The following is a 13,532-nucleotide window of genomic DNA, read 5'->3' as shown; positions in this document are numbered from 1 at the left end:
CGCAGTATTTTGTTGCAGATTTAGGAGTTTGTTCATACTTTCTTTAACTGGGGTGAATGCAATATGCTGGCAATCTGGGGAAGAGTACCTGTGCCCCTGGAGATACAGGAATCATCTCTGGGGGTACACAGGATAAATTGAGTAACGGTGGATTTAAAGCCTATTGCAAGCAACAAACCATTTTTTAAGTTGATTATTGTCCCTCATGGCAGGATGGTGTAAAAGATTAGATCACATGGGGTCAGGGGTGAACTAGCTGGATGGATCCAAAACTGGCTTGGCCATAGAAGACAGAGGGTAAGGGAAGAGTGTTTTTCTGAATGGAGGCCTGTAACTAGTGGTGTTCCACAGGGATCAGTACTGGGATCTCTGTTCTTTATAATATATATAAATGCCTTGGAAGAAAATTTAGCTGGTTAGATTAGCAAGTTTGTGGATAATACTAAGATTACAGAAGTTGCGGATAGTGAAGAAGATTGTCAGAGAATACAACAGGATATAGATGGGCTGCAAAATTGGGCAAAGAAATGGCAGGTGGAATTTAACCCGGACAAATGCGAGGTGATGCATTTTGGTGGATCCAATTCAGGTCAGAGCTATAAAATAAAATGGCAGAACCATCAGGAGCATAGAGACACAGAGAGATCTGGGCTTGCAGGTCCACAGATCCTTAAAAGTGGCAGCACAGGTGGACATGGTGTTAAAGAAAGCATATGGCATGCTTGCCTTCATAGGACGGGCTATCGAGTATAAAAGCTCAAAAATTATGTTACATTATATAGAGCGTTGGTTAGGCCACATTTGGAATACAGTGTCCAATTCTGGTTACCGCACTACCAGGAGGACGTGGAGGCTTTGGAGAGAGTACAGAAAAGGTTTACCAGGATGTTGCCTGATATGGAGGTATTAGTTATGAGGTGAGATTGAATAAACTGGGATTGTTTTCCCCAGAGAGGCGGAGGCTGAGAGGCAACCTGATAGAAGTTTATAAAATTATGAGGGGTATAGATAGGGTGAACAGTTGGAGGCTTTTCCCCAGGGCAGAAATGACAATTACAAGGGGGCACAAGTTCAAGGTGAGGGGGGGAAAGGTTCAGTGGAGATGTGCAGGGGAAGTTTTTTTACACAGAGGGTGGTGGCCTGGAATGCACTGCCAAGTGAGGTGGTTGAGGCAGTTACATTATTATCATAGAATTTACTGTGCAGAAGGAGGCCATTCGACCCATCGAGTCTGCACCGGCTCTTGGAAAGAGCACCCTACCCAAGGTCAACACCGCCACCCTATCCCCATAACCCAGTAACCCCACCCAACACTAAGGGCAATTTTGGACACTAAGGGCAATTTATCATGGCCAATCCACCTAACCTGCACATCTTTGGACTGTGGGAGGAAACCGGAGCACCCGGAGGAAACCCACGCAGACACGGGGAGGATGTGCAGACTCCGCATAGACAGTGACCCAAGCCGGAATTGAACCTGGGACCCTGGAGCTGTGAAGCAATTGTGCTATCCACAAGGCTTTTCTGGATAGACACATGAACACAAGGGGTATAGAAGGGTACAGGCGCTTGGTCTAGATAGGACACATGATCGGCGCAGGCTTGGAGGGCCTGTTCCTGTGCTATATTGTTCTTTGTTCTCTGTACATGTGCAAAGAAATTGAAAGTTGAGATGCTTACCAATGGATTCTGTATTTTTCCCAAAAGTAACAGCATTTTCTGCAGCCCAGGGGTGATTGGTGGATTTGTCCCAAGGGACAGGACTCTGTATCATTGATCATCAGCACCATCCAGCACATTCTTTGAGCTTCTTAGCAGGGGTCAGATGTCCCCATTGGACGACATCCTCTTCCACCTGGAGCAAGGCACCGTCTGGGAGGGGGGACTCCATCAACCATAAACTGATCTTCTGCCTGGAGAAACTAGACAAGTCATCAGGGTTTAAGAGAACATGAGAATCCCAGCTGGAGATGGATTTATGAGTCTGGAGGGGTGGGATCATTTGGAGGGAAAGTGGGGCCAAACTCTCCAGATTATTTCACCTTAACTGCTGATCAGGAGCTCTGGGAGACCCTTAAAAACCTCATTTTAAAGAATCAGAAAGGACACTTCAGTGACAAAATTTATCATTTACATTTTATATAAATGTGTACTTGATGATACCAACATTTTAAGGGATATTCTCTAGATGAAAAACTTCAATTGATTTGTGTGCAGATAGCACTGTGTGCAGTAATAGACAGTGCTAAGTGATTGCACAATGAATGCCCCAGATCTAAGCTCTGTAGTCCTGCATATCCAGCCGTGAATGGTGGTGGACAATTAAATAAGTCACTGGTGGAGGAGGCTCCATAAATAGCCCTATCCTCAATGATGGAGGAGCCCAGCACATATGTGCAAAAGACAAGCCTGAGGCATTTGCAACAATCTTCAGCCAAATGATCCATCTCGATCTCCACCGAAGGTCCCTAGCATCACAGAGATCAGTCTTCATCCAATATGATTCACTCCACGTGATATCAAGAAACGGCAGAAGGCACTGGATACTGCAAAGGCTACGGGCCCTGACAATATCCCGGCAATTGTACTGAAGACTTGTGCTCCAGAACTGGCCGCACACCTAGCCAAGCTGTTCCAGTACAGCTACAACATCTGCAGCTACCCGGCAATGTGTAAAATTGCCCAGGTGTGTCCTGTACACAAGAAACAGGACAAATCCAACCCAGCCAATTCCCACCCTATCAGTTTACTCTCCATCATCAGCAAAGTGATGGAAGGAGTCATCAACAGTGCTATCAAGTGGCACTTACTCAGCAATAACCTGCTCAGGACACTCAGTTTGGGTTCTGCCAGGGTCACTCAGCTCCTGACCTCAGTACAGCTTTGGTTCCAACATGGACAAAAGAGCTGAATGCCAGAGATGAGGCGAGAGTGACTGCCCTTGACATCAAGGCAGCATTTGGCCAAGTATGGCATCAAGGAGCCGTAGCTAAACTAGAGACAATGGGAATCAGGGGGAAAACTCTCCAATGGTTCGAGTCATACCTGGCACAAAGGAAGGTGGTTGTGGTGGTTGGAGGTGAATAATCTCAATTCCAGGACATCACTGCAGGAGTTCCTCAGGATAGTGTCCTAGGCCCAACCATCTTCAGCTGCTTCATCAATGACCTCCCTTCCATCATAGGGTCAGAATTTGAGATGTTTGCGGATGAATGCACAGTGTTGAGCACCATTCGCGACTCCTCAGATAATGAAGCAGTCCATGTCCAAATGCAACAAGACCTGGACAATATCCAGGCTTGGGCTGACAAGTGGCAAGTTACAGTCACGCCACACAAGTGCCAGGCAATGACCATCTCCTGCAAGAGAGGATCTAACCACCGTCCCTTGACATTCAATGGCATTACCATTGCTGAATAGTAATAGTAATAATCTTTATTGTCACAGTTAGGCTTACATTGCAATGAAGTTACTGTGAAAAGCCCCAAGTCACATTCCGGCGCCTGTTCGGTACACAGAGGGAGAATTCAGAATGTCCAAATTACCTAACAGCATGTCTTTCGGGACTTGTGGGAGGAAACCGGAGCACCCAGAAGAGACCCACGCAGACATGGGAGAATGTGCAGACCCCGCACAGATAGTGACCCAAGCTGGGAATCGAATCTGGGATCCTGGCGCTCTGAAGCCACAGTGCTAACCACTGTGCTACCGTGCTGCCCCCACAATCAACATCCTGGGGCTTACCATTGATCAGAAACTGAACTGGGCTAGCTGTGGTAGTCACCACTGTTTGTATAATACGTATATGAGAGGTAATACGGTAAGGCTCCTGTACTACAGGTCCGGGGGTAGATCCCTGCCTGCTGGCTCTGCCCAGTAGGCGGAGTATAAATGTGTGTGCTCACCGAGCTGCAGCCATTTCGGCAGCAGCTGCAGGAGGAAACACATCTCTACTTAATAAAGCCTTGATTATTCCCTACTCTCGTCTCATCATAATTGATAGTACATCAATTTATTAAGCAGTGATTTTACAGTGATGGACCTATGCAACAAGCCAGATCGCCTGCAGCTGCACCCTCAAGCAGGCAACACCACGTCGGCCTTCGACCACTGGCTAGCTTGCTTTGAAGCCTACATCGGATCAGCGACAGAACAACCCTCAGAAGCACAGAAACTCCAGATCCTGTACATAAGGTTGAGCTCCGATATTTTTCCCCTTATCCGGGATGCGCCCAACTACACTGAGGCCATGGCACTTCTGAAAGAGAACTACATCCGGCGTATCAACAAACTCTACGCCAGGCACCTCCTGTCCACTGTTCCTACACCCACGACATGCGACCCATGGGCGCCGCCATTTCTATCCCCGCAGCCCACGTGTGGCCCATGGGCGCCGCCATCTTACGGCTCTACGTCCTCCCCAACCTCTGCGCTGCCTTGCTACTCGGCCTGGACTTCCAGTGCAACTTCCAAAGTCTAACTCTAAAATTCGGTGGACCCCTACCACCCCTCACCGTATGCGGCCTCATGACCCTTAAGGCCGACCCTCCCTCCCTGTTTGCAAACCTCACGCCGGATTGCAAGCCTATCGCCACCAGGAGCAGACGGTACAGTGCCCAGGACAGGACCTTCATCAGGTCGGAGGTCCAGCGGCTACTGCGGGAAGGTATTACCGAGGCCAGCAACAGCTCCTGGAGAGCCCCAGTGGTAGTCGTAAAGACTGGGGAGAAACACAGGATGGTCATTGACTACAGTCAGACCATCAATCGGTACACGCAGCTCGACGCGTACCCCCTCCCCTGCATATCTGATATGGTCAATCAGATTGCACAGTACCGGGTCTTCTCGACAGTGGACCTGAAATCTGCCTACCACCAGCTCCCCATCCGAAAGGCGGACCGCTAATACATGCGTTCGAAGCAGACGGCCACCTTAACCACTTCCTTAGGGTTCCCTTCGGCGTCACTAATGGGGTCTCGGTCTTCCAACGGGAGATGGACCGAATGGTTGACCGGTATGGACTGCGGGCCACCTTCACGTACCTCGATAACGTCACTATCTCCCGCCATGACCAGCAGGACCACAACGCTAGCCTTCGCAAATTTCTCCACACTGCCAAACTCCTGAACCTCACGCGTAACAAGGAGAAATGCGCGTTCAGCACCAATCGCTTAGCCATCCTTGGCTATGTGGTGCAAAATGTGGTACAGTAAGGCTCCTGTACTACAGGTACGGGGGTAGATCCCTGCCTGCTGTCTCCGCCCAGTAGGCAGAGTATAAAAGTGTGCGCTCACCGAGCTGCAGCCATTTCGGCAGCAGCTGAAGGACGCAACACATCTCTGCTTAATAAAGGCTCGATTACTCTCTACCCTCGGCTCGTTGTAATTGATAGTGCATCACTAGCCACATTAATACTGTGGCTATCAGGGCAGGTCAAAGCCTAGGAATCCTACGGCGAGTAACTCACCTTCTGACCCCCCAAAACCTGTCCACTTTCTGCAAGGCACAAGTCAGGAGTGTAATGGAATACTCTCTACTTGCCTGGATGAGTGCAGCACCAACAGCACTCAAGAAGCTGGACACCATCCAGGACAAAGCTTGATTGATCCCCCTTCCACAAGCATTCAAATCCTCCACCAACGTCAAACAATCGCAGCTGTGTATACCATCTGCAAGATACACTGCAGGAACTCACCAAGGTTCCTTAGGCAGCACATTCCAAACCTATGACTACTACCATCTAGAAGGACAAGAGTAGCAGATACCTGGGACCCCACCACCTGGAGGTTCTCCTCCAAGTCACTCACCATCCTGACTTGGAAATATATCGCCATTCCTTCACTGTCGTTGGGGCAACAGCCTGGAACTCCCTCCCTAACAGCACAGTGGGAGTACTTTCACCTCCAGGATTGCAGCGGTTCAAGAAGGCAGCTCACCACCACCTTCTGAAGGACAACTCGGGATGGGCAATAAATGCTGGACTAACCAGCGACGTCCACATCCCATAAATGAATAAAAATATATAATGAATTGCAAATTCAAACAAAAACTTGCATTTATATAGCACCTTCAATGCAAAGATTTGCCCCAAGAGACTTCAGAAAAAGAAGTTGGCAGGAAAATGAATGTGAGACATGGATGAGGGGATTACCAAACCGTGGCCAAATGTTTTTTGAGACTACCTTTAAACAAGCAGAGACTGACAGACATGCAGAGGAGGGTGGAGGAGACTGACAGACATGCAGAGGAGGGTGGAAGAGACTGACAGACATGCAGAGGAGGGTGGAGGAGACTGACAGACATGCAGAGGAGGGTGGAGGAGACTGACAGACATGCAGAGGAGGGTGGAGGAGACTGACAGACATGCAGAGGAGGGTGGAGGAGACTGACAGACATGCAGAGGAGGGTGGAGGAGACTGACAGACATGCAGAGGAGGGTGGAGGAGACTGACAGACATGCAGAGGAGGGTTTAGGAGACTGACAGACATGCAGAGGAGGGTGGAGGAGACTGACAGACATGCAGAGGAGGGTGGAGGAGACGGACAGGCATGCAGAGGAGGGTGGAGGAGATTGGAGCCAATGTGTAAAAAGACACAAGCATTATGTGCCTATGTCATGTCATTGACCACATTAAGTTGCAAAGCCATTGTCTAAGTAGTATACATGTATTAAAATGTATACATTCTGTACAATGTTCGGGCATTAAAGGGGTTAAAATATTAAACTAGGATGCTGGTGTGCGGGCAGCTGATCGGTCTGCCAGGCAGAATGCAATATAAAGTTAGAGAAATCCTGGTGAGGGGAAAAAGATATTGACCAGAAATTGATCAAATAACATTAAGATAACTGAATGTGGGAATCATTAGAAGAGAGGAAGGGATATTTCCATTGAGTCGAAGGAGTGATACATGATCTGTTAAAACAAAAATAAATGTGATCTAAGGAGCTTTATAGCCATTAAAGGATGAAAACATTTTCAGTTTATTCAGCTAACCACTAAAGAGACTCTCTGCAGCAAGAGTATTTATCTCACTCACTGATATGTGGCCAGTTGCAGCAGTAGTATCTCATCACAGGAAGTATATCATAAGCAGCTTGTTGGGGTGATGCCAAGGTTATGCTGAGGCCATTGGCATAATCCAGGCTTAGGCTTTTACATCAATGGATTGATTGAATCTGCTCCAGTTCGACTGCATCTTTTCAACAGGACAACTGTCTGGCAATAATCTGAGAACACGCACACACTTTGCATCAGTGGGCACAGTAGCGCAAAGGGGATGGGGGTTTAATTGTATGGGACTGGGACAAAGGAGAAATGCAAAAATAAAACTGGGTGAAGATCCTACTAAAGCAACAAGAAACCAGATGCTGAATGGGGGAAGGGTGAAGGGTGGTGGGGGGGGGGGGGGGTTGGTGTTATGAAGCACGCTGATGTTATCCCCGATGTTATCCCATCTTGGAACACCAAGATGGGGGTGTATGGTTTTATTTATTTTTGGTGTGAGGAGACAAGTGAAACCCCAGTGAGAATAAACATCCCAGTCGTCATCTAACAATTATTAAAGACTATTTATTAAAGGCAAGAAAAGGAAAATGCACACAAACAAGCCTACTCTACTCTAATGCAATTAAGATGTATGAATTACTAAACGCACACGGTTTCTATAGAATGTATCCATTGTTACAAAATATATCTACAATACTTGAAATCTGTTTCCCAAACAACATCCAAATGGAATAACCAACAATAGTTACAGTGTAATCCAGGGATGATACTCAAATTTGGAAACCGTCTTTTTCGTGATCCAGCAAAGATATTTTAAAACTGCTGTTACAAAGGTTTACTGCACTGCCTTGGCTCTAGGACTTAGAGACTCGTTTGATGTAAACTTGGCCTTCAGGCTTGGTAGCTGTAAACTGGCTTGTCCACATTCTGAGACTACTAGATGGTAACTGCCTTCTCGGGGACTGGTAAATTATACCTTTGTTGTCCTTACATTATGCCTTTTGTGAATTCGGCTGTCTGCCCCTATCAACTTCCTTGACTATACATTAACGTATGCATATCTGAGGGACCTTCCCAATCATCTACTATCTGTTCCTCTTCCATAAGCTTTTCACATTTGATTATTATCTAAATTGCTGTTCTAATTTTGTTACAGGGAGAGATGCATATTAACTGAGACCCTTTGAATACTATCTATGCTGTCTCCAGGCAGATTCATGACAGCGACGGGGTTAGTTAAGAGAAGGAAAGGATTTGGTTTACACTGGATTCAATAAAAATTCAGAAATGAGTCCAAACCTACTCTGCTTCTTCCACATTTTGCTCCAATCTAAGCTGTGAAGCACCACTATCACCTGAGATTTATATAACCTGCATAATGGGTTTATCTGTTTTTCGAATGATCCATCAGATTTACCTGTTTTATGATTGACTTATTATCCTTGTAATAAAGCCAGGGACCTTTCCCATGATGACTTCCCGTTGTTTGCCAATTGTGTGGGTAGACCACTGAAAACTATTCTTCTCTGCGAAGTCCATAGGAGGTGCAGGTTAGGTTGATTTGACATGCTAAAAAATTGCCCTTAGTGTCCAAAGGTAAGGTGGGTTTATGGGGTTCCACTGATAGTATGGAAGGGTGAACCGAGATAGGGTACTATTTTGGAGGGTCAGTGTGGACTCGATAGGTTGAATGTCTTCCTTCTGCACTGTAAGGATCCTATGATAAGACAGACGTTATCCACTGGAGAGAAAATCAAGCTGTTAATCGAACCTGCCAAGTGTTCTTAAAGAAATACAAAACAAAACCAGGTTGGAAAGTGAAAGGCATGTGCTCTGTAGGTGAAATACTATGATTAGGTCCTGAGTTGGGACTCAAGTGTCAAACAAAACTACCTATAGCTGTTTCAGTGAAACAACATCATTTGATTCAAGCCTTAGTAATGGTCTAGTTGGAAAAAAGTGTTGGGTGCAGTATTTATTACTGTATACCAGAACTAGTATATATAATGGAAGTTAGACACTGATTTACATGGAAGATACATTTGCATTATTCAACCTGACAGATGATCAAAGTAAAAACACATGACATAGTGGTGGGAAGGTTCAGTGTATAGTTCAATATTGAGAAAATGCCACTGCTCTAAGTAGCTGCTGTGAACACCACATGCCTGTAGGAGGATCTGTAGATGGCAACTTACAAGAAGGAGTTTAAAGTCTGGGCAGGGTACTCAATGAGAACATATAGCCTAAAGCAAGGAAACCAGGCCCACCATAAATGCACGAGACAGAAGAACCCAGCAGGCACACGGTTCTACCATAAATATTTAGATAGAAGCGATTTCTTAAACATAGTGCTCACTTTGTTATCTTCAATCACCAACTACTTAGCTACAAAATCATCTACCCAAAACTACTGAGGTAATCAAAACCCCAAATAATCTAAACAGTAAACTTGCCAACTTTGCTTGGGGAGCAAATATCTCCATTTTACATTCAATATTTTTACTATCGCACTCTCTTATTCAACTGCAGATTATTAAGCTCCCATTGGATTTTCAAATGACTCACCTGTTGGTGGAAACACAATTGCATCTTATTATGTGCCATGTGTGATTGTTAACTTGGGTTTGTCTTTGCCAAGGAGTAATTGAGACCTTCTTGGTCGCTTACAAATGGGACACGGACAGGATGCCTCAAATTATTACCTATTGGACTTTCATGATGATGACTAATGACTTTTTGAAAGACAAATCATGCCCCACATCATCAAATTATGCCAACTAGCAAAACTAGCAATACTATTCTTTGCATGTTGATGTTCTTAAGATGGTTGGAATTACATGCTAAGTCTGCATTCACTAAATACTAATGTAACGACACATCTCTCAAGGTAAATTAATTGGGCAATTGTTAAAAGTGTTTTTTTCAACAAATGTAGGCAGACAAAGGAAAGTGGACACTCTGAAGGAAGAATATGCTTTGAAATTCCAAGTGGAATTCAATTGATCCTTGGTAAGGAAGATTGTGTGGAACTGGACTGGGTGACAAGAACTGTAACTACAGACCAAATTACCAAGACATTACATGTAAACATGCTCAGCCAGTATAGTGATGTGAATGGTGGTTTCAGTGCGTGGCAAGTAACAATAATAAGGTAGAAAATGTAGAAAGCAGAAAATGCCGAGACGATGGAGGTCCTGGGTTTTCTGTTTCTGCGTTGGTTGTAAGGCATCACATACAAACATCTATTTTCCGCCAACATTAAACAATGCATGTCATTTAGAATCTGATCTGTGTCAAAAGCATTCCAACAGAGAGTACATGAAGTACTGGACTCAAAGCAATCAGGGTGTTAGCTGAATGATATTTTAAGCTTTGGGACTGCTACAATATGCTGAGACAAACCGAAGATTCAGCCATGACAAAGTGCTTATAGCATTTCAAATTTTGAACGTACACAGTCTGCTTATGGTCTTGAAGCAGCTCCTAAAAGGTCGAACTAGTTTCCAATCCAAAGAAACAGAAGAACAACTTCTGATAATCAGGAGCAAATTGGACTTTACTGACGAGATTGCTCCAAGGCGGAAAGGCGATACAATTGTCATAATATCCACTCATGTATATGAGATGCAGACAGGCAGTGACTGACACACAGGATGACCAGTAAGCACACAACACAGTGCAGCCAATCACCAGACAGGACACTACCACTATAAAGCCAGAGGGCACTAGGTTTCCCGCTCTCTCGGGACCCAGCCACTGAAACAGTCAGAGTCCACAAGCTAGCAAGTGCAAACACCATGCGGTAGCTAGTATGTCTGGTCAGGCTACTACAAGGTCTCCAATCAGTTCAGTATAGTGTCGACCCACAGCTGAATATGTATATCAGTTCTATCATTGAATAAAACAGTGTTGGATCTTCTCCAGTGTTAGACGTCTGTTTCTAGCTTCCCTGCATCGAGTGCAGTCCACATCGAACCTACCTGCCTAACACATCAGGAACTTTGAAAAAAATCAAAAAGGATTTGGTCACTAATGGGATTCCAATCTTGGAAAAGCTCTCAAAAAACAAAGCAACCAAAATTTCCAGCAGTACTTCAACAGTAGTAAATTCAAGATTGAATTTAATGCTCGCCCTGAAGGCGAGCTGGGTGTTAGGGATGTGATACTCTCTTTCCCATCCCATAAATGTTGAAGGCAGCCTTTCCATTCGGTGGCCAATTGAGGCCTTCAAGTTGCCACTGGTATTCAACCAGCAGCTGGGGGGAGGGGCGAGGGGGACCTCCTTTTTAGCACTGCCATGACCATTAAATTCTGCCCACTATTTTAGTTAAAATAGGTCACACTCTAATTACATAGTACTGTAAGGCCGAATGGCCTCCTTCTGCACTGTAAATTCTATGATTCTATAAAAAATTCTATGATACTGCATAGAGACTTATGGTGATGGAGATGTGCTGAATAGTCGCACATCAGGTGGCTCTCCTCTCTCAAACCCGAAATTAGGCTCTTTTACCTGAAATGGTCCATTAATACAGAGAAAAAAGTATCCCCGCACCTCATCCAACACCAACGCAAACAGAGAGACCGAGTAACAGCAACTTGGAGGCCGAAAGGAGATGAGAAATGGGTAAAGCCAGGAGAAGCAAGTGGCTGAGCCGGCAGGACCATGAGGCGACGACACTCGGGCCAAGCCAGAGCGAGAAGGACCGGCCCGCCACACAAGGAGCCCCCCTCTATGCAACGTTAATTGGTCCACTTAACGAGGCCCCACAGGCTTCATGCCGCAAATGAAGGCTCACCAACCGATTCGCCGGGACTGCGCTCACCACCCCCCTGTAACAAGGTTGGGCAGCACTTAAAGACACTTGCATAGCCAACCCCATTCAGCTCACAGCCATCAGCCCCAAGGTTTGGAGACATGGACCTGGGGAGGCTCCAAGATGCCGTGAAGGTCAGGAAGCCTGTTCCCCTGAGGTCTGGAGGGTGAGCCGCAGGGCAGCCAGTGCCGCTTTGGAAAAAGTGGCAGAGGCTGCCAGCTCGGGAATTGTGACTAGGAGGACTGGCTTCCAGTACTACAAGAAGGTCAACGGCCTACACCGGGCAGCAGAGACGAGTTGACACCGCCCCCCAAAACCCCTGCCCCCCAATGCGACCAGCCCCCCAACCCTCTATTTACCCAACCCAACCCACCCTTCACCCCCCACCCCCCCCCCCCCAACATGACAAGCATCCCTTCAAACCCCCCCCCCCCCTCCAATGTGAGCCACAGGTGTGGCTAACGATGCCCTCTCTGTGTCTCCGCAGGATACTCAAGACCTTCGAGGAAAGGGCCTGGGCAGTGGCCGAGGACGGAGCGGTCACCAACGCGGAGGTCGGCGCACGCCACAGAGGTGAGGATCCATGGGCCCCACCCGTGACTCACACGTGAGTTTTTATTGCCATTCTGACTGACCCATCCCTCCCACTGACCTCATATTCATTCTCCCTCAGGTCTTCCAGCCGACGGCCATTCTCCTGCCTGTTCCCCACAATCCCTGATCCCCTCGTTGATCAACTACCAATCTATCTCTGTCTTAAAGACACACAGTGATTTGGCCTTCACAGTCTTCTGCGGCAAAGAGTTCCACAGATTCACCACCCTCTGGCTGAAGAAATTCCTCCTCAATTCAGTTTTAAAGGATCATCCCTTCAATCTGAGGCTGTGCCCTCGGGTTCTAGTTTCTCCTATCAGTGGAAACATTCTCTCCACGTCCACTCTATCTCGGCCTCTCAGTATTCTGTAAGTTTCAATGAGACACACCTCCTCATCTTCCTGAACTCCATCGAGTACAGACCCAGAGTCCTCAATCGTTCCTCATATGACAACCCTTCATTCCCAGGATCATTCTTGTGAACCTCCTCTGGACCCCCTCCAAGGCCAGCACATCCTTCCTTAGAAACGGGGTCCCAAACTGCTCACAATATTCCAAATGGGATCTGACCAGAGCCTTACACAGCCTCAGCAGTACATCCTTGCTCTTGTATTCTAGCCCTCTCGAAATGAATGCTAACATTGCATTTGCCTACTTAACTGCCAACTGAACCTGCATATTAACGTTAAGAGAATCCTGAACAGGGCACCACGGTGGCACAGTGGTTAGCATTGCTGCCTACGGCGCTGAGGACCTGGGTTCGAATCCTGACCCTGGGTCACTGTCCGTGTGGAGTTTGCACGTTCTCCCTATGTCTGCATGGGTTTCACCCCCACAACCCAAAGATGTGCAAGTTAGGTGGATTGGCCACACTAAATTGCCCCTTAATTGGAAAAAATAATTGGGTACTCTAAATGTATTTAAAAAAAAGAGAATCCTGAACTAGGAAGACTCCTAAGTCCCTTTGTGCTTCTGATTCCCAAAGCCTTTCTCCACCCTAAGCTGGGAAACCAGGCCCACGATAAATGTATGAGACAGAGGAAGCCAGCAGGCACACAGTTCTGCCATAAATATTTAGATAGGAACAACTTCTTAAACTTGGTGCTCACCT

The 13,532-nt window shown here is 46.5% G+C and overlaps 1 long non-coding RNA gene across 1 annotated transcript in view; it reads left to right on the top strand.

The window, feature by feature from the left end:
- The window catches only part of LOC140387732 (uncharacterized), a 131,831-nt gene extending 119,205 nt beyond the window's left edge, over positions 1-12,626 (top strand). The window contains exons 2-3 of the long non-coding RNA XR_011933982.1: positions 12,315-12,400; positions 12,501-12,626. This is a non-coding gene — a long non-coding RNA (uncharacterized lncRNA). The remainder of the gene's footprint in view (positions 1-12,314; positions 12,401-12,500) is intronic.
- The last annotated feature ends 906 nt before the right edge of the window (positions 12,627-13,532 follow it).

The sequence above is a fragment of the Scyliorhinus torazame genome, chromosome 13 (genome assembly GCF_047496885.1).
Source record: "Scyliorhinus torazame isolate Kashiwa2021f chromosome 13, sScyTor2.1, whole genome shotgun sequence".
Classification (NCBI taxonomy): domain Eukaryota; kingdom Metazoa; phylum Chordata; class Chondrichthyes; order Carcharhiniformes; family Scyliorhinidae; genus Scyliorhinus; species Scyliorhinus torazame.
This window is presented reverse-complemented; position numbering and strand designations above follow the sequence as displayed.